Source organism: Somniosus microcephalus, chromosome 4 (genome assembly GCF_052327205.1).
Source record: "Somniosus microcephalus isolate GS21.2 chromosome 4, FLI_Smic_1.0, whole genome shotgun sequence".
NCBI lineage: Eukaryota > Metazoa > Chordata > Chondrichthyes > Squaliformes > Somniosidae > Somniosus > Somniosus microcephalus.
Genome location: NC_140990.1, coordinates 130,757,798 through 130,782,738, shown reverse-complemented (window position 1 = coordinate 130,782,738; position 24,941 = coordinate 130,757,798).

The window sequence follows — 24,941 nt, the reverse complement described above, 5'->3', positions numbered from 1 at the left end:
TGCACATGATAACTGATGCTACATACACATGATAACTGATGCTAAATACACATGATAACTGATGCTACATACACATGATAACAGATGTAAATGCACAGGATAACTGATGCTACATACACATGATAACAGATGTAAATGCACAGGATAACTGATGCTACATACACATGATAACTGATTCGACGCAGCTGCAAAGGGTAAATAAGTGTTTTGCCTTAGTTTCTACAAAATACGGGTAAGGTAATTTATTTGAACTGGAAATGTGAACTAGAAGGTTTTTTTAGAGGTAAGTTGTGGCACTATTCACATTACCACCAGCATGGTTGACGAACAGCTGTACAATCTTAAGATGAATAACAAAGACCGTCTACTTCCACCTCTGTAACCTCGCCCATCTCCACCCTTGCTTCATTTCATCCGCTGCTGAAACCCTCATCCATGCCTTTGTTACCTCTAGACTTGACTATTCCAATGCACTCCTCCCTGGCCTCCCACATTCCACCCTACATAATCCTGAGGTCATCCAAAACTCGGCTGTCTGTAACTCACTCCAAGTCCTGTTCGTCCATCACCCCAGTGCTCACTGACCTACATTGGCTCCCGTTTAAGCAGCACCACAATTTCACAATTCTCATCCTTGTTTACAAATCCCTCCATGGCCTCGCCCCTTCCTATCTCTAATCTCCAGCCCCACAACCCCTGAGATATCTGCGCTCCTTTAATTCTGCCCTCTTGAGGATCGCTGATTATAATCGCTCAACCTTTGGTGGCCGTGCCCTCTGTTGCCTAGGCCCTAAGCTCTGGAATTCCCTGCCTAAACATGTCCACCTTGCTACCACTCTTTCCTCCTTTAAGACGGTCCTTAAAACCTACCTCTTTGAGCAAGCTTTTGGTCACATGCCCTAATTTATCCTTATGTGGATCGGTGTCAAATATTTATCTTAAAATACTCCTGTGCAACGACTTGGGACGTTTTACTACATTAAAGGTGCTATATAAATACAAGTTGTTGTTGTTGTTGTTGAATCAATCTCAGGGGCCGGGGAAGATTCATCCGAGGATCCTTGTGGAGATAAGGGAGAAAATTGCAGGAACTCTGGCCTAAATCTGGGAGAAATGTTTGAATGCTGGAGATGTGCCGGGGATCGGAGAAAGGCAGATGCTATGTCTATTTTTTAAAGAAAAAATGTAGCAAAGGTGAAAGGAAACTACAGGGCAGTGAGTTAGAGGTCCATTGTTGGTAAAGTCATGGAAACCCAGATTAACGATAAGATCATGGAGCATCTGGATTGAAATATCATATTAAAGTCAAATCAGTATCTGTTCATGAAGGGAAGGCCTTGCCAATCTAGTTCACTAGTTATCTTTGATGGTGTGACAAAGGAGCTGGACAGGGTTAAGGCAGTGGATGAGGTGTACTTGGATTCAGTCAGGCCTTTTATACACATCCGCTGGAAAGGCTGGTACTGAAAAGAATGATCGTGTGAATCAGTGGGAATATTTTACAAGGTATGTGTAATTAGTACACCGATAGTGCCCAGAGGGTGGTGATAGAGGGATTGTCATCGGCCTGGGAGAATGTTACCAATGGGATCCCACAGAGATCTGGCCTGTACCTTTTTTTTCACTATCTTTATAAATGACTTCGAGCTAGGAGTCACAAGAACAATGGCAACACTTTCAGATGAAACAAAGCTGGTGAAGGTGGCAGACTGCAAAGCTGAAGAGGATAAGCTACAGGAGGATTTAAATACCTGGGAATTGGGCAGACAGGCGACAGATGTCATTCAATGTAGAGAAAGGCAAAGTGCGTCACATGGAGACAAGGAATCCAGGAAGGGACAATCACTTAATGAAAAGATATTAGTCTCCATGGAAAATTAAAGAGGTCTGGGAGTCTTATTGACAATAAATTGAAGCTATAGCAACAATGAGTAAAGCAAATCAGACGTCGGGCTGTATTAAAGGGTCAATATTGAGCCAAGATAGCGAGTCAATCCTGCCCCACTTTATAAATCAATGGTGCAACCGGGCTCAGACTATTGTGTACAGCTCTGGACACCTCAGGGTATTGCAGCTACTGAACGGACACGGAAGACCAGAATTAGTGAAGGATGGAGGTATTGGATTGTGAGGAGCGATTGTGTAAATTGAGCAAGTTCTCACTGGAAAAGAGAATGTCGGGAGGTGATATGATTGCTGTTTTTAGGACTCAAAAGGAATCAGGTAATGTAGAGCACAACAAGTTATTTCACCTTGCCCAGACAGTAGAACCAGAGGACACGGCCTCGCTTGAAGTGGTTCAATTCAAACCCAATCTGCTGAAACAGTATTTCAGTGAGTGAGTGGTCAATCTATGGACAGGGTGCCTAGGGAGACGGTGGAAGCAGTTAGTGTTGATTCATTCAAATGCAAATTAGATAAACATCCTTCCAAGAATAACACTTGAGGATACAGAATATGAGTAATTAGAGACATGACATGTGGAAAGTGTAGCATGCTTGGGAGGAAAAGGTGACTTTGGCCCTATGGTGATCAAAGCTCTCCACCACTGCGGTTTTCACAGAATCATAGAATAGTTACAGCACAGAATGTGGCCATTTGGCCCATTGCACCCTTGACAGCTCTCTGAAAGAGCACTTCAGCTAGTCCCACTTCCCCACCCTTCCCCCATAGACCTGCAATTTTTTCCCTTATCCAATTCCCTTTTGAAAGCCATGATTGAATCTGCCTCCACCACGCTTTCAGGCAGTGCATTCCAGATCCTAACCACTCGCTGCGTAAAAATGTTTTTCCTCATGTTGCCTTTGGTTCTTCTGCCAATCACCTTAAATCTGTGTCCTCTGGATCTCGAGCCTTCCGCCAATGGGAAAAGTTTCTCTCTATCTACTCTGTCTAGACCGCACATGATGTTCATCACCTCTATCAAATCTCCTCTCAACCTACTCTGTCCTAAGGAAAACAACCCCAGCTTCTCCAGTCTATCCAGTAACCGAAGTCACTCATCCTTGGAACCATTCTTCTAAACCGTTTCTGCACCTTCTCTAAGGCCTTCACATCCTTCCTAAAGTTCGTTGCCCAGAATTGGACACAGTAGTCCAGTTGAGGCCGAACCAGTGTTTTATAAAGTTTCATCATAACTTCCTTACTTTCATACTCGGCGCCTCTATTTATAAAGCCCAGTATGCAGTACGCTTTTTTAACCACTTTCTTAACCTGCCCTGCCATCTTCAACGATTTGTGCACATATACCCACAGGTCTTTCTGTTCATGCACACCCTTTAGGATTCTACCCTTTAGTTTATATTGTCTCTCCTCGTTCTTCCTACCAGAATGCATCACTTCGCACTTTTCTGCATTAAATTTCATCTGCCACATGCCCATCCATTCCACCAACCTGTCTATGTCCTCTTGAAGTCTATCACTATTATCCTCACTGTTCACTGTATTTCTAAGTATTGTGTCATCTGCAAATTTTAAATTCTGCCCTTCACATCCAAGCCTATGCCATTAATATATATAAAGAAAGGCAGTGGCCCTAGTACCGACCTCTTTGCACAAGCTTTTGCTGTGCTAATCTCTCCTTATGTGAATGGTGTGAAATGTTGCTTGATAATGCTCCTGTGTAGCATTTTACTGTGTTAAAGGTACTATTAAAATGCATGTTATTTTGTTGGTAATACGGCTCCTAGTACACCGCCAATAACACAACAGGACATATTTGCTCAAAAGAAAAATACTGCGGATGCTGGAAAAGTGAAATAAAAACAAAAAATGCTGGAAATATTCAAAAGGTTAGGCAGCATCAGTGGAGAGAGATACAGAGTTAACATTTCAGTTCGATGAATTTCATCAGAACTTGATAAATTTAGAGATGTAATTGTTTTTATACAAGTGTGGGGGCAGGGAAAGGGTAGAGGGGAGGAAAGAACAAAAGGGACGCTCTGTGATTGGGTAGAAGGCAGGAGTGATTAAATGACAAAAGGGATGATGGTGCAAGACAAAAAGGTGCTGCTAATGGGACAAGTAAAGAAACAATATGAGTCTAGAGGAGGTGTAAATGGCAATGGCAAAATTATTACCAAACGTTGCTCTCCGATAAAATGGGAGCAGTGATTATGAACTGAAATTGTTGCACTCGATGGTGAGCCTGGAAAGCTCTAAAATGCCTAATCGAAAGATGCGGTGCTGTTCCCCGAGCTTCTGCTGAGCTTCATTAGAACAGTACAGAAGGCCGAGGACAGAGAAGTCAGAGTGGGAAAGAGATGGAGAATTAAAATAACAAGCGACCAGAAGCTCGGGGTCGTGTTTGTGAACTGAACGCAGGTGTGAATACAGTATACTAAATTGAAAGAACAACAAGTAAATATATGTACAGCGTTATACTAGTGTGATAATACCACTCACAGTGAAATACCAATAACACAATAGGAAATATATGCACTCAGGTACAATAGTGTGATACCAATCACAATGAAGTACCAATAACACAATAGGAAATATATGGACACAGTTATAATAGTGTGATAATACCACTCACTGTGAAATACCAATAACACAATAGGAAATATATGTATACAGTTATAATAGGAGCAGTGATGCAGTTAAACAATGATTCCCATAACTAGTAACTAACTCCAATACTTTACCTGGAACCCCAATAGCTGCAATGACGGGATAGTAAAGGGCAAACACCAGACCTTTTGGTATCCTGTGCATTTCTCTCAGAAGCTCTGAGCGCGCTCTGCACTACACTCACAGATTATCACATTTATACCTGATGTCAGACCCCAGGGAGATAATCAGATGACTTGATCTTTTATATGAATTATTACACTAATTGAAACAAACAGATTAGTGCAGCCGCTGCCAGCATGGTGTTTATATTTTGATGGAATGCAATGTCTTTAAATAACTCTGACCCGGCTCTGCAGTGAAATATCCAGAGATTACAGTATGATCCCGGATACATTTTTTCAAAAAATATAATAAAACGCTGAATAAGTGGTTGCCTTGGTGAAAGTGAGCCTTTTGCAGGAGGACTTCAAGGGTTTTTATCCATTCATGTTGAGTTAAGAGGTCTCAGCACAAGCTCTAATTAACCAGCCTGAAAACGCAGCCTGGTTCTCGCTCCTGGTCACTATCCAGATCCATCCAGGTAACCACGGGTCACGTGCAGCTGTCTCCAAATCCCTCTGAGAGAGTACACCCACTTTACCAACTGTCTGAGTTTTCAGTTTGCGCAGGTTCATTTCAGATCAGTTACATTCAGTGAAGACAGATCCAGTTCAGCACAGCTACATTCAGTGTGGACATGTTAAGTTCAGCACAGATACATTCTGTATGGACTCGTCCAGTACAGCAGTTACATTCAGTGTTAACAATGCCAGTTCAGCTCGATTACATTTAGTGTGGACAGGTCCAGTTCAGCTTGGGTGCATTCATTGTGGGCAGGTCCAGTTCAGCACAGTTACATTCAGTGTGGACAGGTCCAGTTCAGCACAGTCACATTAAGTGAAGACAGGCCCAGTTCAGCTCGGTTACATTCATTGTGGACTGGTCCAGTTCAGCACAGTAAAATTCAGTGTGGACAGGTCCAATTCAGCTCGGTTACATTAATTGTGGACTGGTCCAATTCAGCGCAGTAAAATTCAGTGTGGACAAGTCCAATTCAGCTCGGTTACATTAATTGTGGACAGGTCCAGTTCAGCAACATTAAATTCAGCGTGGACAGGTTCAGTTCAGCACAGTTATATTCAGTGTGTACAGGTCCAGTTCAGCACAGTTACATTAAGTGAAGACAGGTCCAGTTCAGCAACATTACTTTCAGTGTTGACAGGTCCAGTTCAGCAAAGTTACATTCAGTGTGGACACGTACAGTTCAGCAGAGTTATATTCAGTGTGGACAGATTCATTTCAGGACGGTTAAATTCAGCGTGGACAAATCCAGTTCAGCACAGTTACATTCAGTGTGGCAGGTCCAGTTCAGCACAGTTACATTCATTGTGGACAGGTCCACTTCAGCACGGTTACGTTCAGTGTGGACTGGTTCAGATCAGCACGGTTACATTCAGTGTGGAGAGTTCCACTTCTGCACGGTTACATTCCGTGTGGGTAGGTTATTTTCAGCCCATTTACATTCAGTATGGACACGTACAGTTCAGCACAGTTACATTCAATGTAGACTGGTCCAGTTCAGCCCAGTTACATTCAATGTGGACAGGTCCAGTTCAGCAAAGATACATTCAGTGTGGACAGCTCCAATTCAGCTCGGTTGCATTCATTGTGGACAGGTCCAGTTCAGCACAGTTACATTCAGTGAAGGCTGGTCCAGTTCAACAAAGTTACATTCATTGTGGACAGGTCCAGTTCAGCACCATTAAATTCAGCGTGGACAGGTTCAGTTCAGCACAGTTACATTCAGTGTAGACAAGTCCAGTTCAGCACGGTTGCATTCAGTGTGGACAGGTCCAGTTCAGCTCAGTTACATTCAGTGTGGACAGGTCCAGTTCAGCATGGTTAATTTCAGAGTGGACAGTTCCAGTTCAGCACAGTTACATTCAGTGAAGACAAGCTCCAGTTCAGCAAAGTTACATTCAGTGAAGACAGGTCCAATTCAGCTCGATTACCTTCATTGTGGACAGGTCCAGTTCACGAAAATTACATTCAGTGTGGACAGGTCCAATTCAGCAAAGTTACATTAAGTGAAGACAGATCCTGTTCGGCATAGTTACATTCAGTGTGGACTGGTCCAGTTCAGCTTGGTTATATTCATTCTGGACAGGTTCAGTTCTGCACAGTTAAATTCAGTGTGGGCAGGTTCAGTATGGCACTGTTACATTCAGTGTGGACAGGGTCAGTTCAGGACTATTTCATTCAGTGTGGATAGGTCCAGTTCAGCACGGTTGCATTCAGAATGGACAATTCCAGGTCAGCAAAGTTACGTTCATTGTGGACGATTCCAGTTCAGCACAGTTACGTTCAGGGTGGACAGGTTCAGTTCAGCACAGTTACATTCATTGTGTACAGGTCCAGTTCAGCACAGTTCCATTCAGTGTGGACAGGTCCAGTTGAGCACAGTTACCTTCAGTGTGGACAGGCCCAGTTCAGCACTGTTAAAATCAGCGTGGACAGGTTCAGTTTAGAGCAGTTACATTCAATGTGGACAGCTCCAGTTCAGCACGGTTACATTCAGTGTGGATTGGTCCAGTTCAGCACAGTTAGATTCAGTGTGGACGGGTCCAGTTCAGCAAAGTTACATTCAGTGTGGATTGGTCCAGTTCAGCACAGTTAGATTCAGTGTGGACAGCTCCAGTTCAGCACGGTTACATTCAATGTGGACAGGTTCAGTTCAGCAAAGTAGCATTCAGTGTGGACAGGTCCAGTTCAGCACAGTTACCTTAAGTGAAGACAGGTCCAGTTCAGCACAGTTGCATTCAGTGTGGACAGGTCCTGTTCAGCACCGTCAAATTCAGCGTGGACTGGTTCAGTTCAGCAAAGTTAAATTCAGAATGGACAGTTCCAGTTCAGCACAGTTACATTCAATGAAGCCAGGTCTAATTCAGCTCGGTTACATTCATTGTGGACAGGTCCAGCCCACGAAAGTTACAGTCAGTGGAGACAGGTCCAGTTCAGCACAGTTACATTCAGTGTGGCCAGGCCCAGTTCAGCTCGGTTACATTCATTGTGGACTGGTTCAGTTCAGGACGATTACATTCAGTGTGGACAGGTCCAGTTCAGCACGGTTACATTTAGTGTGGACAGGTTCAGTTCAGCACAGTTACATTCAGTGTGGCTGGGCCCAGTTCAGCTCGGTTACATTCATTGTGGACTGGTCCAGTTCAGCACCGTTACATTCTGTGTGCACAGATTCAGGTCAGCACAGTTACATTCAGTGTGGCTAGGTCCAGTTCAGCATGGTTACATTCAGTGTGGACTGGTTCAGTTCAGCACGGTTACATTCAGTGTGGACAGGTCCACTTCGACACGGTTACATTTAGGGAGGACTGTGTAATGATCAATAACATGTCATTCTATAGTGGACACTAGGTGGAGCCGTAGAGCTGTATATAAGACTACACTACCCAGCTGTGTATATATTAAGACTACATTACCCACGAGGCACTAGGTTACCCACAAGGCAGCAGTCAAGATGGAAGCCTCTACAGATACTGTGCCTAGTCCACATGTGCGCAATAAAAGTGTCTAGCAAAAGCTAGCTGTGTTCATAATAAGAATGTCTATTTATTAATGAACATAAGATGGTACCAGGATACCAAGAATTGTAAATATCTGCTAAAAAATTGTGAAAAGCGACATGGAGAATTTGAAGCCACCAGAGCGTTTGAATCTCGAGGGAAATGTCAACTACAATTGGCGGATTTTTAAACAACAATTCGAACTCTACATTGCTGCCATCGGATTCGGTACGAAGCCAGATGTAAGAAAAATAGCGTTGCTGCTTACGGTTGCAGGCCCACAGGTGATAGAGGTATTTAATACATTTGTATTTAATCCAGAGGAGAACAGAGAAAAATTAGAAGATGTGCTAAAAAAATTTGATGCACATTGCTCTCCCAAAAAGAATGAGACCTATGAAAGATACATCTTCTTTTCTCGGACACAGCAACAAAATGAGACTTTTGATAGCTTTATAACTGATCTGAAACTGAAAGCACAGACATGTAATTTCTCTGAACTGAAATCATCCATGATTCGTGACCAGATTGTGTTTGGTATTCATGATGAAAAAGTCAGGGAATGTCTGTTGAGAGAAACCGAACTAAATTTGGAAAATGCGGTGAAAATATGCCAAGCCAGTGAGCTAGCTCGAAAGCACGCGAAGACTTTCGGTGACATCAATAATGATGCGATTGTAATGAATGATAATGCTGCTGTCGGTGCTGTGTCCTACAAGGGGAAGAAACGTGGGCAGAACAGCAATGAAAAGCAATCGGAGGATGAAATTTTTAATTGTACACGCTGTGGTTACAAAGACCAGTTAAGACAATGCCCAGCGTTTGGAAAAATGTGCACAAAGTGTAATGGAAAGAATCACTTTGCCAAACAATGCTTTTCAAAAGTAAAAACAATGAAAGGGGAACGAGTTAATGTAATTGAGGACACTGATTTAAGTGAGACATTTTTTGTACGAATGGTGTCATGTGACGATATCAAAAAGGATACAGAAAATGTGCAGCCCTCAGAAATGGACAATGCTGAACATAACGTCAATGCAGTAAAAGAGGACAAATGGATGATCCCACTGCAGGTAAATGGAGCATTAGTTACATTGAAACTGGACACTGGGGCAAAAGCAAACTTAATCAGTATGAGTTACATTAAAAATATGAAAGAAAAGCCCAAAATACAGAAAAAGTCAGTACTACTGAAGGACTATAATGGACAGAAAATAGATAGCTTAGGTGTATGCAGACTTAAAGTGACAGTCAAAGACAAAGTGCATCATCTCATGTTTTATGTTGTGGCTGAAAGGCTTGATTCACTACTGGGTGACAAAGCTTGTGAGGACTTAGAACTGGTCAAAAGAGTCTACCGTATAAACTGTGCCATAAGCAGACCAGATGACTCGATGGATTCTGTAGTGAATAATTTCCAGGGTGTGTTCAAAGGATTTGGAGTTCTACCATTCACTTACAAGATCCAGCTAAAGCAGGATGCTCAGCCAGTGGTACATGCTCCACGAAGAGTTCCAGCACCCCTGCGTGACCGGCTCAAGAATGAACTGGACAGAATGACCACACTAGGACAAGGGATGATGTTGTCAGGATTGAGGATCCAGATGCATGGAACAGGAAAGCTACAGTTCTTGAGGAAGTAGGACCAAGATCATACACTGTTAGAACTGAGGAAGGACAGATTCTCAGGAGGAACCGCCGTTCCCTCCTAAAAACACAAGAGACTATTCAAGACCAGATTGATGACAATGCTGCAACTACATCTTGTCATTCACCGCCAGAACAATCTCATGAAGGCACATCAGACTTACCCATGTTGAGAAGATCCACACGTGAAGTAAAAAAGCCTGATAGACTTAATCTTTGAGTACAATGTAAAGCTTTGAAAAAGTGTTGACTGTTTTGAAAATGTTTATGTTTATAGAGCACTAACAAAAGTGTTACTGATATTATCTTTATTGTTTTCTTGAAAGTTGATTGATATTGATTTTGTTAAACCTCAAAGAAAGGGGATGTAATGATCAATAACATGTCATTCTATAGTGGACACTAGATGGAGCCGTAGAGCTGTGTAGAGCTGTATATAAGACTACATTACCCAGCTGCATATATATTAAGACTACATTACCCATGAGGCACTAGGCTACCCACAAGGCAGCAGTCAAGATGGAAGCCTCTACAGATACTGTACCTAGTCCACATGTGCTCAATAAAAGTGTCTAGCAAAAGCTAGCTGTGTTCATAATAAGAATGTCTATTTATTAATGAACATAAGAGACTGGTTCAGTTCAGAAGTTACATTCAGCATGGACAGGTCCAGTTCAGCACGGTTACATTCAGTGTGGACAGGTCCAGTTCAGCACGGTTACATTCAGCATGGACAAGTCCAGTTCAGCACGGTTACATTCAGTGTGGACAGGTCCAGTTCAGCACGGTTACATTCAGTGTGGACAGGTCCAGTTCAGCACGGTTACATTCAGTGTGGACAGGTCCAGTTCAGCACGGTTACATTCAGTGTGGACAGGTCCAGTTCAGCACGGTTACATTCTGTGGGGACAACTCCACTTCACCACGGTTACATTTAGTGTGGACTGGTTCAGTTCAGCAGAGTTACATTCAGCGTGGACAGATCCAGTTCAGCACGGTTACATTCAGTGTGGACAGGTCCAGTTCAGCCCGACCCATTTGACACATCTCTGCCTCCATTACCTGTTTGTGGTCCCGCTGTTTGTCCGACACTCTATCTTTGATTTCCACCAGTTAAATGTCAGGTAGACTTACTCCATTGCTTTCGGCCTGTCACAATATCTGTATCCTCGCCACCATCTGCATCCCCGATTACTGCTTCACGCTTTATAGAGCCTTGATCAGGCCCCAAATGGAGTTGGCAGCTCAGACCGCCTGTGTTCAGTTCTCAATGTGACGCTCAGTTATTATATTCACTTTGTGTTACCTTATTAAACCGTTCCGTGTAAATCATACTCTGTGAAATTGTTAATAAATCTGGAATGACACATTGACTAACTTAGACATTGCTGATTTCCTTTCACCAAGGCTCCTTCACACGGCCCCATTTTCCGAATCACATTTTCTTTATTTCCCAGACAGGTATTTTTCACACGTCCTGTTTGGGTTGTGATTGAACTCCAGTACTTCGGTTAAGGAACCACTGCGCCACCCAGTGTCCCATCAGAGAAAAGACACCTTTACCCAGGCCTTTTTATGTCAAGCCTGATAAGTAAAAGTAATGCCCCAGAAGCATTCACGGCCGCCCGCCGGTAATTCAGTTGGAGCACCCCAAAGGGAAGCGTGGCACTACAGGAGACGCCCCGCATCCCTCTTGGGGCACTGTGACTGAATATCGTTGCGCAACGTGCCGCAGTGCCACACGCTGCGGCACATTGCGCTGCGGTACTGCAGGCCTTCCTCCCCTTCTTAAAGTGGAGGACCCTTGTTCTGCGTGAACTGGGGCCCAGCTGGGCCCGCCAGGATTGTGAGTGCCGGCAAAAGAGCCTGTCACCGGGGAGAAGTGCCGGGCTCTTGGAGAGCAGCCGGCACTCCGTGGCGGGGGGGGGGGTCAGGAGGCCGGGGACGGGAGCGCAGGCAGGTGCTGGCATGCGGCCAACAACAAAAATGGCCGCCGCGCACCTCTCCTTTAATTTGCACCTCTACTGCCGCAGGTAGGCCCCCCTCAACTTATGGAACATCACCCCAAGGATTCTACCTCCAGCTCTCCTCCATTCCCTCTGATACAATCACCCTGAACTCACTGAACATCACCCCCGGGAAATTTTCTCCCTGCTCTCCTCCATTCCCACTGAAACCATCTCACTGAACTCACTGAACATCAGCCAAGGGATTCTTTCTCCCTGCTCTCCTCCATTCCCTATGATAACATCTCCCTGAACACACTGAACATCACCCCAGGGAAACTTTCTCCCTGCTCTCCTCCATTCCCTATGATAACATCTCCCTGAACACACTGAACATCACCCCAGGGAAACTTTCTCCCTGCTCTCCTCCATTGCCTCTGATACCATATCCCTCAACTCAGTGAACATCACCCCAGGGATCCTTTCTACCAGCTCTCCTCCAATTCCTCAGATACCATCTCGCTGAACTCATTGAACATCATCTCAGGGATGCTTTTACCTGCTCTCCTTATTCCCTCGGATTCAACCTCCCTCAACTCACAGTACTTCACCCCAGGGATCTTTTCTCCCCACTCTCCTCCATTCCCACTGATACAAGCTCCCTGAACACACTGAACATCACACCAGGGATGCTTTCTCCATGCTCTCCTCCATTCCCTTTGATACCAGCTCACTGAATACACTGAACATCACTCCAGCGATCCTTTCTCCCTGCTCTCCTCCATTCCCTCTGATACCATCTCCCTGCACTCAATGAATCAGGGATCCTTTCTCCCTGAAATCCTCCATTCCCTCTGATACCAGTCCCTGAACTCACTGAATATCACACCAGGGATCCTTTCCCCCAGTCTCCTCCATTCCCTCAGATACCATCTCCCAGAACTCATTGTACATCATCCCAGGGATTCTTTTACCTGCTCTCCTTATTCCCTCGGAAACCATCTCCCTGAACTCACTGATCATCACCCCAGGGATTCTTTCTCCCTGCTGTCCTCCATTCCCTCAGATACCATCTCCCTGAACTCATTGAACATCATCCCAGGGATGCTTTTACCTGCTCTAATTATTCCCTCGGATTCAACCTCCCTCAACTCACAGAACTTCAGTCCAAGGATTCTTTGTCCAAGCTCTTCTCTATTCCCTCTCATACCATCTCCCTGAACTCACAGAACATCAACCCAGGGAACCTTTCTCCCTGCTATCCTCCATTCCCTTTGATGCCATCTCCCTGAACTCATTGAACATCACCCCAGTGATACTCACTCCCTGCTCTCCTCCATTCCCTCTGATGCCATCTCCCTGTACTCAGTGACCATCACCCCAGGGATTCTTTCTCCCAGCTCTCCTCCATTCCCTCAGATATCATCTCCCTGAACTCACTGATCATCACCCCAGGGATCCTTTTTCCCTAATTTAATCCATTCCTTCTTATACCATATCCCTGAACTCACTGAACATCACCATAGGGATCCTTTCTTCCTGCTCTCCTCCATTCCCACTGATGCAAACTCACAAAACTCACTGAACATTACCCCAGTGTTACTCTCTCCCTGCTCTGTTCCATCCCTCTGATACCAACTCCCTCAACTCACTGAACATCACCCCAGTGATCCTTTCTCCCGGCTCTCCTCCATTCCCTCTGATACCAACACCCTGAACTCACTGAACATCACCCCAGGGAAACTTTCTCCCTGCTATCCTCATTTCCGTCTGATACCATCTCCCTGAACTCACAGAACAACACCCCAGGGATCCTTCATAACTGCTCTCCTCCATTCCCTCTGATACCATCTCCCTGCACTTAATGAACAACTCCCAGGGATCCTTTCTCCCTGCTCTCCTCATTCGCACTGATACCATCTCCCTGAACACAATGAACATCTCCCCAGCGATCGTTCTACGCTGCTCACCTACATTCCCTCCGATACCATCTCTCTGAACTCACTGACCATCACCCCTGTGATCATTTCTCCCTGCTTTACTCCATTCCCTCTGGTACCATCTCCCTGAACTCATTGAACATCACCCCAGGGATCCTTTCTCCCTGCTCTCCTCCATTCCCTCTTATATCATCCCCTGAATTCACTGAACATCACCCCAGTGATCCTTTCTCCCGGCTCTCCTCCATTCCCTCTGATACCAACACCCTGAACTCATTGAACATCACCCCAGGGATCCTTTCTCCATGCTCTCGTCCATTCCCTCTTATATCATCCCCTGAATTCACTGAACATCACCCCAGGGATCCTTTCTCCCTGCTCAGCTCCATTCCCTCTTATATCATCCCCTGAATTCACTGAACATCACCCCAGGGATCCTTTCCACTTGCTCTCCTCCATTCCCTCTGATACCATTTCCCAGAACTCACTGAACATCACTCCAGGGATCCTTTCTCCCTGCCCTCACCTATTCCCTCTCGTACCATCTCCCTGAACTCTCGTAACATCACCCCAGGGATCCTTTCTCCCTGCTATCCTCCATTCCCTCTTATATCATCCCCTGAATTCCCTGATCATCACCCCAGGGATCCTTTCGCCCTGCTCTCCTCCATTCCCTCTGATAACATCTCCCTGAACTCACTGAACATCACCACAGGGATGCTTTCTTCCTGCTCTCCTCCATTCCCTCTCATACCATGTCCCTGAACTCACGGAACATCTCCTCAGGGAACCTATCCCTGTTATCTCCTCCATTGCCTCTGATACCATCTCCCTGAACACACTGAACATCACCCCAGGGATCCTTTTACTCTGCTCGCCTCCATTCCCTCAGATACCACCACCCTGAACTCAGTGAACATCACCCCAGGGATTCTTTTACCTGCTCTCCTTATTCCCTCGGTCACCATCTCCCTGAAATCATTGAACATCACCCCAAGGATCCTTTCTCCCCGCTCTCCTCCATTAACTCTGACACAATCTCCCTAAACTCACGGAACTTCACTCCAAGGATTCTTTCTCCCTGCTCTCCTCCATTCCCTCTGATACCATCACCTGAACTCACTGAACTTCACCCCAGGGAACCTTTCTCCCTGCTCTCCTCATTTCCCTCTGATACCATCTGCATGAACTCACTGAACATCAGCCCAGGGATTCTTTATCCCTGCTCTCCTCCATTTCCTCTGATAACATCTCCCGGAATTCACTGAACATCACCCCAGGGATCCTTTCTCCCTGCTCTCCTCCATTCCCTCTGATACCATCCACCTAAACTCACTGAACATCACCCCAGGAATCTTTCTCCCTACTCGCCTCCATTCCCTCTTATACCATCTCCCTGATCGCATTGAACATCACCCCAGGGATCCTTTTTCCTGGCTCTCCTCCATTCCCTCTGATTCAATCTCCCTGCCCTCATTGAATCAGGGATCCTTTCTCCCTGAAATCCTCCATTACCTCAGAGAACAGTCCCTGAACTCATTGAACATCACCCCAGGGATCCTTTCCCCCTTTTCTCCTCCATTGCCTCTGATACCATCTGCCAGAACTCACTGAATATCACCCCTGGGTCCTTTCTCCCTGCTCTCCTCCATCCCCTACGATACCATCTCCCGGAACTCACCGAACATCACACCAGGGATCCTTTCCCCCAGTTTCCTCCATTCCCTCTGATACCATCTCCCTAAACTCCCTAAACATCAACCCTGGGATTATGTTTCCTGCTCTACTCCATTCCCTCTGATACAATCTCCCTGAACTCAACGAACATCTCCCAGGGATCCTTTGTCCCTGCTCTCCTCCATTCCCTCCGATACCATCTCCCTGAACTCACTGAACATCATCCCAGGGATCCTTTCTCCCGGCTCTCCTCCATTGCCTCTGATACCATCTTCCCCATATCACTGAACATCACCCCAGGGAATCTTTCTCCCTGCTCTCCTCCATTCCCTCTTATAACATCTCCCTGCACTCAATGATTCAGGTATCATTTCTCCCTGAAATCCTCCATTACGTCATATACTCATTGAACATCACCCCAAGGAAACTTCCCCCAGTCTCCTACATTCCCTCTGATACCATCTCCCTAAGCTCACTGAACATCACCCCTGGGATTATGTTTCCTGCTCTACCCCATTCCCTCTAATACAATCTCCCTGAACTCACTGAACATCATCCCAGGGATCCATTCTCCCAGCTCTCCTCCATTCCCTCTGATACCATCTCCCTGAACTCACTGATCATCACTCCAGGGATCCTTTCTCGCTGCTCTGCTCAATTCCCTCTGATAACATCTCCCTCACATCACTGAACAACACCCCAGGGATTCTTTCTCCCTGCTCTCCTCCATTCCCCCTGATACCATCTCCCTCAAATCACTGAACATCACCCCAGGGATCCTTTCACCCTGTTCTCCTCCTTTTCCTCTGATTCCATCTCTACTCAACTCACTGAACATCACACAAGGGATCCTTTCTCACTGCTCCCCTCCATTCACTCTGATACCATCTCCCACAACTCACTGAACATCACGCCCGGGATCCTTTCTCACTGCTGTCCTCCATTCCCTCTGTTACCATCTACCTGAACTCACTGAACATCGCACCAGGGATCCTTTCCCCCAGTCTCCTCCATTCCCTCTGATAGCATCTCGCTAAACTCAAAGAACATCACCCCAGGGATTATGTTTCCTGCTCTACTCCATTCCCTATGATACAATCTCCCTGAACTCAACGAATATCATCCCAGGGATGATTTCTCCCTGCTCTCCTCCATTACCTCTGATAAGATTTGGCTGAACTCACTGAACATCATCCCAGGGATCCTTTGTCCCTGCTCTCCTCCATTCCTTCTATACCATCTCCCGGACTTCACTGGACATCTCCCCAGAGATCCTTTCCCCCAGTCTCCTCCATTCCCTCTGATAGCATCTCGCTAAACTCTATGAACATCTCCCCAGGGATTATGTTTCCTGCTCTCCTCCATTCCCTCTGATACCAACTCCCTGAACACACTGAGCAACACCACAGGGAGCCTTACTCTCTGCTCTGCTCAATTCCCTCTGATAACATCTCCCTGAGCTCACTGATCATCACCACCGGGATCATTTCTCTCTGCTCTCCTCCATTCCCACTGATAACATCTCCCTGAACTCACTGAACCTCACCCCAGGGATTATTTCTCCCTGCTCTCCTCCATTCCCTCTGATACCATTTCCCTGAACTCACTGCACATCACCCCAGGGATCCTTTCTCCCGGCTCTCCTCCATTCCCTCTGATACCATCTCCTTGATCTCACTGAACATCATCCCAGGGATTCTTTCTCCCTGCTCTCCTCCATTCTCTCTGATAACATCGTGCTGAACACACTGAACATCACCCCAGAGATCCTTTCTCCCTGCTCTCCTACATTCCATGTGTTACCAATTCCCTCAACTCACTGAACATCACCCCAGGGATCATTTCTCCCTGCGCTCCTCCATTCCCTCTGATACAACCTCCCTGAACACACTGAACATCACACCAGGGATGCTTTCTCCCTGCTCTCCTCTATTCCCTTCGATACCAGCTCACGGAATACACAGAACAACACCCCAGGTATCCTTTCCCACCGCTCTCCTCCATTCCCTCTTAAACCATCTCCCTGAACTCACTGAATATCACCCCAGGGATTCTTTCTCCCTGCTCTCCTCCCTTCCCACTGATAAGATGGGGCTGAACTCTGTGAACATCAACCAAGGGATCCTTTGTCCCTGCAAACCTCCATTCCCTCTGATACCATCTCCCTCAACTCACTGAACATCGCCCCAGTGATTCTTTCTTCCTGTCTTCCTCCATTCCCTCTTAAACCATCTCCCGGAATTCACTCATCATCACCCCAGAGATCCTTTCTCGCTGCTCGCCTCCATTCCCTCTGATACCATCTCTCACAACTCACTGAACATCACACAAGGGATCCTTTCTGCCTGCTCTACTCCATTCCCTCTGATACAATTTCCCTGAACTCAACGAACATCATCCCAGGGGTCCTTTCCCTCTGCTCTGCTCCATTCCTTCAGTTAGCATCTCGCTAAACTCAATGAACATCACCCCAGGGATTATATTTACTGCTCTACTCCATTCCCTCTGATACAAGCTCCCTGAACTCACTGAATATCAGCCCAGGGATCATTTCTCCCCGCTCTCCTCCATTCCCTCTGATAACAACTCCCTGAACACAATGAACAACACCACAGGGAGCCTTTCTCACTGCTCTGCTCCATTCCCTCTGATAACATCTCCCTGAGCTCACTGATCATCACCCCAGGGATTCATTCTCCCTGCTCTCCTCCATTCCCTCTGATTACATCTCCCTGAACTCACTGAATATAACCCCAGGGATCCTTTCTCACTGCTTTACTCCATTCCCTCTGATAACATCTCCTTGAACTCATTGAAAATCATCCCAGGGATCCTTTTGCCTGCTCTCCTTATTCCCTCGGATACAATCTCCCTGAACTCACTGAACATCACCACAGTGATACTTTCTCCCTGCTCTCCTCCATTCCCTCTGATACCATTTCCCAGAACTCACTGAACACACCCCAGGGATCCTTTCTCCCTGCTCTCCTCTATTCCCTCTCATACCATCTACCTGAACTCACGGAACATCACCCCAGGGAACCTATCTCCCTGCTCTCCTATTCTCCTCTGATACCATCTCCCTGAAATCATTGAACATCACCCCAAGAATTTTTTTACTCTACTCTCCTCCATTCCCTTTGATACCAGTCGCTGAACTCATTGAACATCACCGCAGGGATCTTTTCACCCTGCTCTCCTCCACTCCCTCTGATGCCATCTCCCTGAACTCACTGAATATCACACCAGGGATCCTTTCCCCCAGTCTCCTCAACTCCCTCAGATTCCATCTCCCTGAACTCATTGAACATTACCCCAGGGATCCTTTTACCTGCTCTTCTTATTCCCTCGGACACCATCTCCCTGAACTCACTGATCATCACACCAGGGATCCTTTCTCCCTGCTTTATTCCATTCCCTCTTATACCATATCCCTCAACTCATTGAACATCACCCCAGGGATACTTTCTCCCTGCTCCCCTCTATTCGGCTTGATAGAATCTCTGTGAACTTACTGAACATCACCCCAGGGATTCTTGCTCCCAGCTCTCTTCCATTCCCTCTGATACAAAGTCACTAAACTCACTGAAAATCACCCCAGTGTTGCTCTCTCCCTGCTCTCCTCCATTAACTCTAATACAATCTCCCTCATCTCACGGAACTTCACTGCAAGGATTCTTTCTCCCTGCTCTCCTCATTTCCCTCTGATACCATCTCCCTGAACTCACAGAACAACACCCCAGGGATCCTTTCTCCCTCCTCTCCTCGAATTCCTCCGATAAAATCTCCCTGAATTCACTGAACATCACCACAGGAATGCTTTCTCGCTGCTCTCCTCCATTCCCTCTGATACCATTTCCCAGTAATCCGTGAACTTCACCCCAGGGATCCTTTCTCCTGGCTCTCCTCCATTCCCTCTGATACCATCTCCCTGAACTCAATGAACATCAACCCAGTGATCGTTCTACGGTGCTCGCCTCCATTCCGTCCAATACCATCTCCCTGAAATCAATGAAAATCACCGCAGCGATCCTTTTACCCTGCTCTCCTCCATTCCCTGCGGTACCACCTCCCTGAATTCACTGAACATCAACCCAGGGATCCTTTCTCCCTGCTCTCCTCCATTACCTCTGATACATTTATCCCAGAAATCACTGAACATCATCCCAGGGATCCTTTCTCCCTGCCCTCCTCCATTCCCTCTGATACCATCTCCCTGCACCCAATGACTCAGGGATCCTTTCTACCTGAAATCCTCCATTACCTCAGATACCAGTCCCTTAACTCATTGAACATCACCCCAGGGATCCTTTCTCCCTGCTCTCCTCCATTCCCTTGGATACAAACTCACTAAACTCACTGAACATCACCAGAGTGTTGCTCTCTCCCTGCTCTCCAAATTCCCTCGGATACAATCGCCCTCAACTAACTGAACATCACCCCAGCGAAACTGTCTCCCTGCTCTCCTCCATTCCCTCTGATACCATCTCCCTAAACTCACGGAACTTCACTCCAAGGATTCTTTCTCCCTGCTCTCCTCATTTCCCTCTGATACCATCTGCATGAACTCACTGAACATCACCCGAGGGATCCTTTTTCCCTGCAATCCTCCATTCCCTCTGATACCATCTCCCGCAACTCAAAGACCATCACCCCAGTGATCATTCTACGCTGCTCGCCTCCATTCCCTCTGATACCATCTCCCAGAAATCATTGAACATCATCGCAGGGATCCTTTTACACTGCTCTCCTCCATTCCCTCTGAAACCATATCCCTCGACTCACTGAATATCACCCCAGGGATCCTGTCTCCCTGCTCTCCTCCTTTCCCTCTGATACCATCTCCCTGAATTCAGTGAACATCTCCCAAGGTATCCTTCCTCCCAGCTCTCCTCCAGTCCCTCAGATACCATCTGAAAGAACTCACTGAACATCACCCCAGGGATCCTTTCTCCCAGCTCTCCTCCATTCCCTCTGATACCTTCTGCATGAACTCACTGAACATCACCCCATGAATCCTTTCTCCCTGCTCTCCTCCATTCCCTCTAATACTATCTCCCTCAACTCACTGAAAACCAGCCCAGGGTATCTTTCTCCCTGCTTTCCTCCATTCCCTCTTGTACCATCTCCCTGATCTCATTGAACATCACCCCAGGGATCCTTTTTCCTGGCTCTCCTCCATTCCCTAAGATGCCATCTCCCGGAATTCAATGAATATCACCCCAGGGATCCTTACTCGCTGCTCTGCTCCATTAACACTGATACGATCTCCCTGACCTCACTGAAGATTACCCCAGGTATCCTTTGTCACAGCTCTGCTGCATTCCCTCTGATACCATCTCCCTGAACACACTGAACAACACCCCAGTGAGCCTTTCTCTCTGCTCTGCTTCATTCCCTCTGATAACATCTCCCAGAACACACTGATCATCAGCCCAGCCATCCTTTCTCCCTGCTCTCCTCCATTGCCTCTGATACCATCTCCGACAACTCACTGAACATCACCCCAGGGATGCTTTCTCCCTGCTCTCCTCCATTCCCTCTGATACCATCTCCCAAAACTCACTGAACATCACCCCAGGGATTATGTTTCCTGCTCTACTCCATTCCCTCTGATACAATCTCCCTGAACTCACTGAACATCTCCCAGGGATCCTTTCTCCCTGCTCTCCTCCAGTCCCTTCTGATAGCATCTCCCTGAACTCACTGAACATCATCCCAGGGATCCTTTCTCCCGGCTCTCCTCCATTCCCTTCTGCTATCATCTCCCTGAACTCACTGAACATCACCCCAGGAATCCTTTCTCCCTGCTCTCCTCCATTCCCTCTGATACCATCTCCCTAAACTCACTGAACATCGCCCCAGGGATTATGTTTCCTGCTCTACTCCATTCCCTCTGATACAATCTCCCTGAACTCACTGAACATCTCCCAGGGATCCTTTCTCCCTGCTCCCCTCCAGTCCCTTCTGATAGCACCTCCCTGAACTCACTGAACATCATCCCAGCGATCCTTTCTCCCTGCACTCCTCCATTCCCTCTGATACCATCTCCCTGAACTCACTGAACATCATCCCAGGGATCCTTTCTCCCGGCTCTCCTCCATTCCCTCTGATACCATCTCCCTCACCTCACTGAACATCACCCCAGGGATTCTCTCTCCCTGCTCTCCTCCATTCCCCCTGATACCATCCCCTTCAAATCACTGAACAACACCCCAGGGATCCTTTTTTCCTGTTCTCCTCCTTTTCCTCTGATTCCATCTCCCTCAACTCACTGAACATCACCCCAGGGATCCTTTCTCGCTGCCCTCCTCCATTACCACTGATACAATCTCCCTGACCTCACTGAAGATCACCCCAGGGATCCTTTCTCGCTGCTGTCCTCCATTCCCTCTGATACCATCTCCGTCAACTCAGTCATCATCCCAGGGATCCTTTCTCGCTGCTGTCCTCCATTCCCTCTGTTACCATCTACCTGAACTCAGTGAACATCGCACCAGGGATCCTTTCCCCCTGCTCTCCTCCATTCCCTCACATATCATCTCCCTGAACTCACGGAACATCACCCCAGGCATCCATTCTCCCTGCTCTCCTCCATTCCCTCTGATACAAACTCCCTAAATTCACTGAACGTCACCCGAGGGTTCCTTTCTCCCTGCTCTCCTCCATTCCCTCTGATAACATCTCCCTGAACTCACTGAAGGTCACCACAGGGATGCTTTCTCCCTGCTCTCCTCCATTGCCTCTGATACCATCTCCCTGAACTCACTGAACATCACCCCAGGTATACTTTCTCCCTGCTCTCCTCCATTCCCTCTCATACCATCTCCCTGAACTCACGGAAAATCACCCCAGGGAACCTTTCCCTCTGATCTCCTCCATTGCCTCTGATACCATCTCCCTGAACTCACTGAACATCATCCCAGGGATACTTTCTCCCTGCTCTCCTCCATTCCCTCTGATAACATCACGCTGAACACACTGAACATCACCCCAAAGATCCTTTCTCCCTGCTCTCCTACATTCCGTGTGATACCAATTCCCTCAACTCACTGAACAATACCCCAGGTATCCTTTCCCACCGCTCTCCTCCATTCCCTCTGATACCATCTCCCTCAGCTCACTGAACATCGCTTCAGTGATCATTTCTCCCTGCTCTGCTCCATTCCCTCTGATACCATCTCCCTGAACTCACTGATCATCACCCCAGGGATCGTTTCTCGCTGCTTTACTCCATTCCCTCTGATACCATCTCCCTGAAATCACTGAACATCACCCCAGGGATCCTTTTGCCTGCTCTCCTTATTCCCTCGGATACAATCTCCGTCAACTCACTCAACATCTCCGCAGGTAAACTTTCTCCCTGCTCTCATACATTCCCTCTGATATCATCTGCATGAAATCACTGAACATCACCCCAGGGAACCTTTCTCTCTGCTCTCCTCCATTGCCTCTGATACCATCTTCCTGAACTCACTGAACATCACCACAGGGATGCTTTCTCCCTGCTCTCCTCCATTGCCTCTGATACCATCTCCCTGAAATCACTGAACATCACCCCAGGGATCCTTTTGCCTGCTCTCCTTATTCCCTCGGATACAATCTCCGTCAACTCACTCAACATCTCCGCAGGTAAACTTTCTCCCTGCTCTCATACATTCCCTCTGATATCATCTGCATGAAATCACTGAACATCACCCCAGGGAACCTTTCCCTCTGATCTCCTCCATTGTCTCTGATACCATCTCCCTGAACTCACTGAACATCATCCCAGGGACCATTTCTCCCTGCTCTCCTCCATTCCCTCTGATACAATCTCCCTGAACACACTGAACATCACACCAGGGATGATTTCTCCCTGCTCTCATCCATTGCCTTCGATACCAGCTCACTGAATACACTGAACAACACCCCAGGTATCCTTTCCCACCACTCTCCTCCATTCCCTCTTAAACCATCTCCCTGAACTCACTGAATATCACCCCAGAGATACTTTCTCCCCGCTATCCTCCATTCCCGCTGATAACATCTCGCTGACCTCACTGAACATCGCCACAGGGATGCTTTCTCCCTGCTATCCTCCATTCCCTCTGATACCATTTCCCTGAAGTCACTGAACATCACCCCAGGGACCCTTTCTCTCTGCTCTCCTCCATTGCCTCTGATACCATCTTCCTGAACTGACAGAACATCACCCCTGGAATCCTTTTACCCTGCTCCCCTCCATTCCCCCTGAGACAAAGTCCCTGAACACACTGAACACCACTCCAGGGATCCTTTTTCCTGGCTCTCCTCCATTCGCTCTGATACCATCTCCCTGATATCATTGAACGTCACCCCAGGGTTCCTTTTTCCTGGCTCTCCTCCATTCCCTCTGTAACCATCTCCCTGCCCTCAATGATTCAGGGATCCTTTCTCCCTGAAATACTCCATTACCTCAGATACCAGTCCCTGAACTCATTGAACATCACCCCAGGGATCCTTTCTCCCTGCTTTCCTCCAGTCCCTCCTATACCATCTCCATGAACTCACTGAACATCACCCCAGTGATTCTTTCTCCCTGCTCTCCGCCATTCCGTCTGATAACATCTTCCTGAACTCACTGAACATCACCACAGGGATGCTTTCTCCCTGCTCTCCTCCATTCCCTCTGATACCATCTCACTCAACTCACTGAACATCACCCCAGGGATTCTTTCTCCCTGTTCTCCTCCATTGCCTGATAACATCGCACTGAACACACTGAACATCACCCCAGGGATCTTTTATCCCTTCTCTCCTCCATTCCATATGATACCAATTCCCTCAACTCACTTAACATCACCCCAGGGATCCTTTCTCCCTGCTCTCCTACATTCCCTTTGATAAGATTGGGCTGAACTCACTGAACATCACCCAAGGGATCCTTTGTCCCTGCTCCTCTCAATTCTCTCTGATACCATCTCCCTCAACTCGCTGAATATCGCTCCAGTGATTATTTCTCCCTGCTCTCCTCCATTAGCACTTATACCATCTCACGGAATTCACTGAACATCACCCCAGGGATCCTTTCTCCCTGCTCTCCTCCATTGCCTCTTATACCATCTCTCTGAAGCCTTTGAGCATCACCCCAGGGATCCTTTTTCCTGGCGCTCCTCCATTCCCTCTGATACCATCTCCCTGCACTCAATGAATCAGGGACCCTTTCTCCCTGCTCTCCTCCATTCCCTCTGATACCATATACCTGAACTCACTGAACATCACCCCAGGGATTATGTTTCCTGCTCTCCTCCATTCCCTCAGATACCATCTCCCTGAACTCACTGAACATCACCCCAGGGATCCTACTCACTGCTCTCCTCCATTTCCTCTGATACCATCTCCCAGAACTCACTGAATAACACCCCAGGGATCCTTTCTCCCATTTCTCATTCCCTCAGATACCATCTCCCTGAACTCACTGAACATCATCCCAGGGATTCTTTCTCGCTGCTCACTTCCATTCCCTCTGGCACCATCTCCCTCATCTCACTGAACATCACCCTGGGATCCCTTCT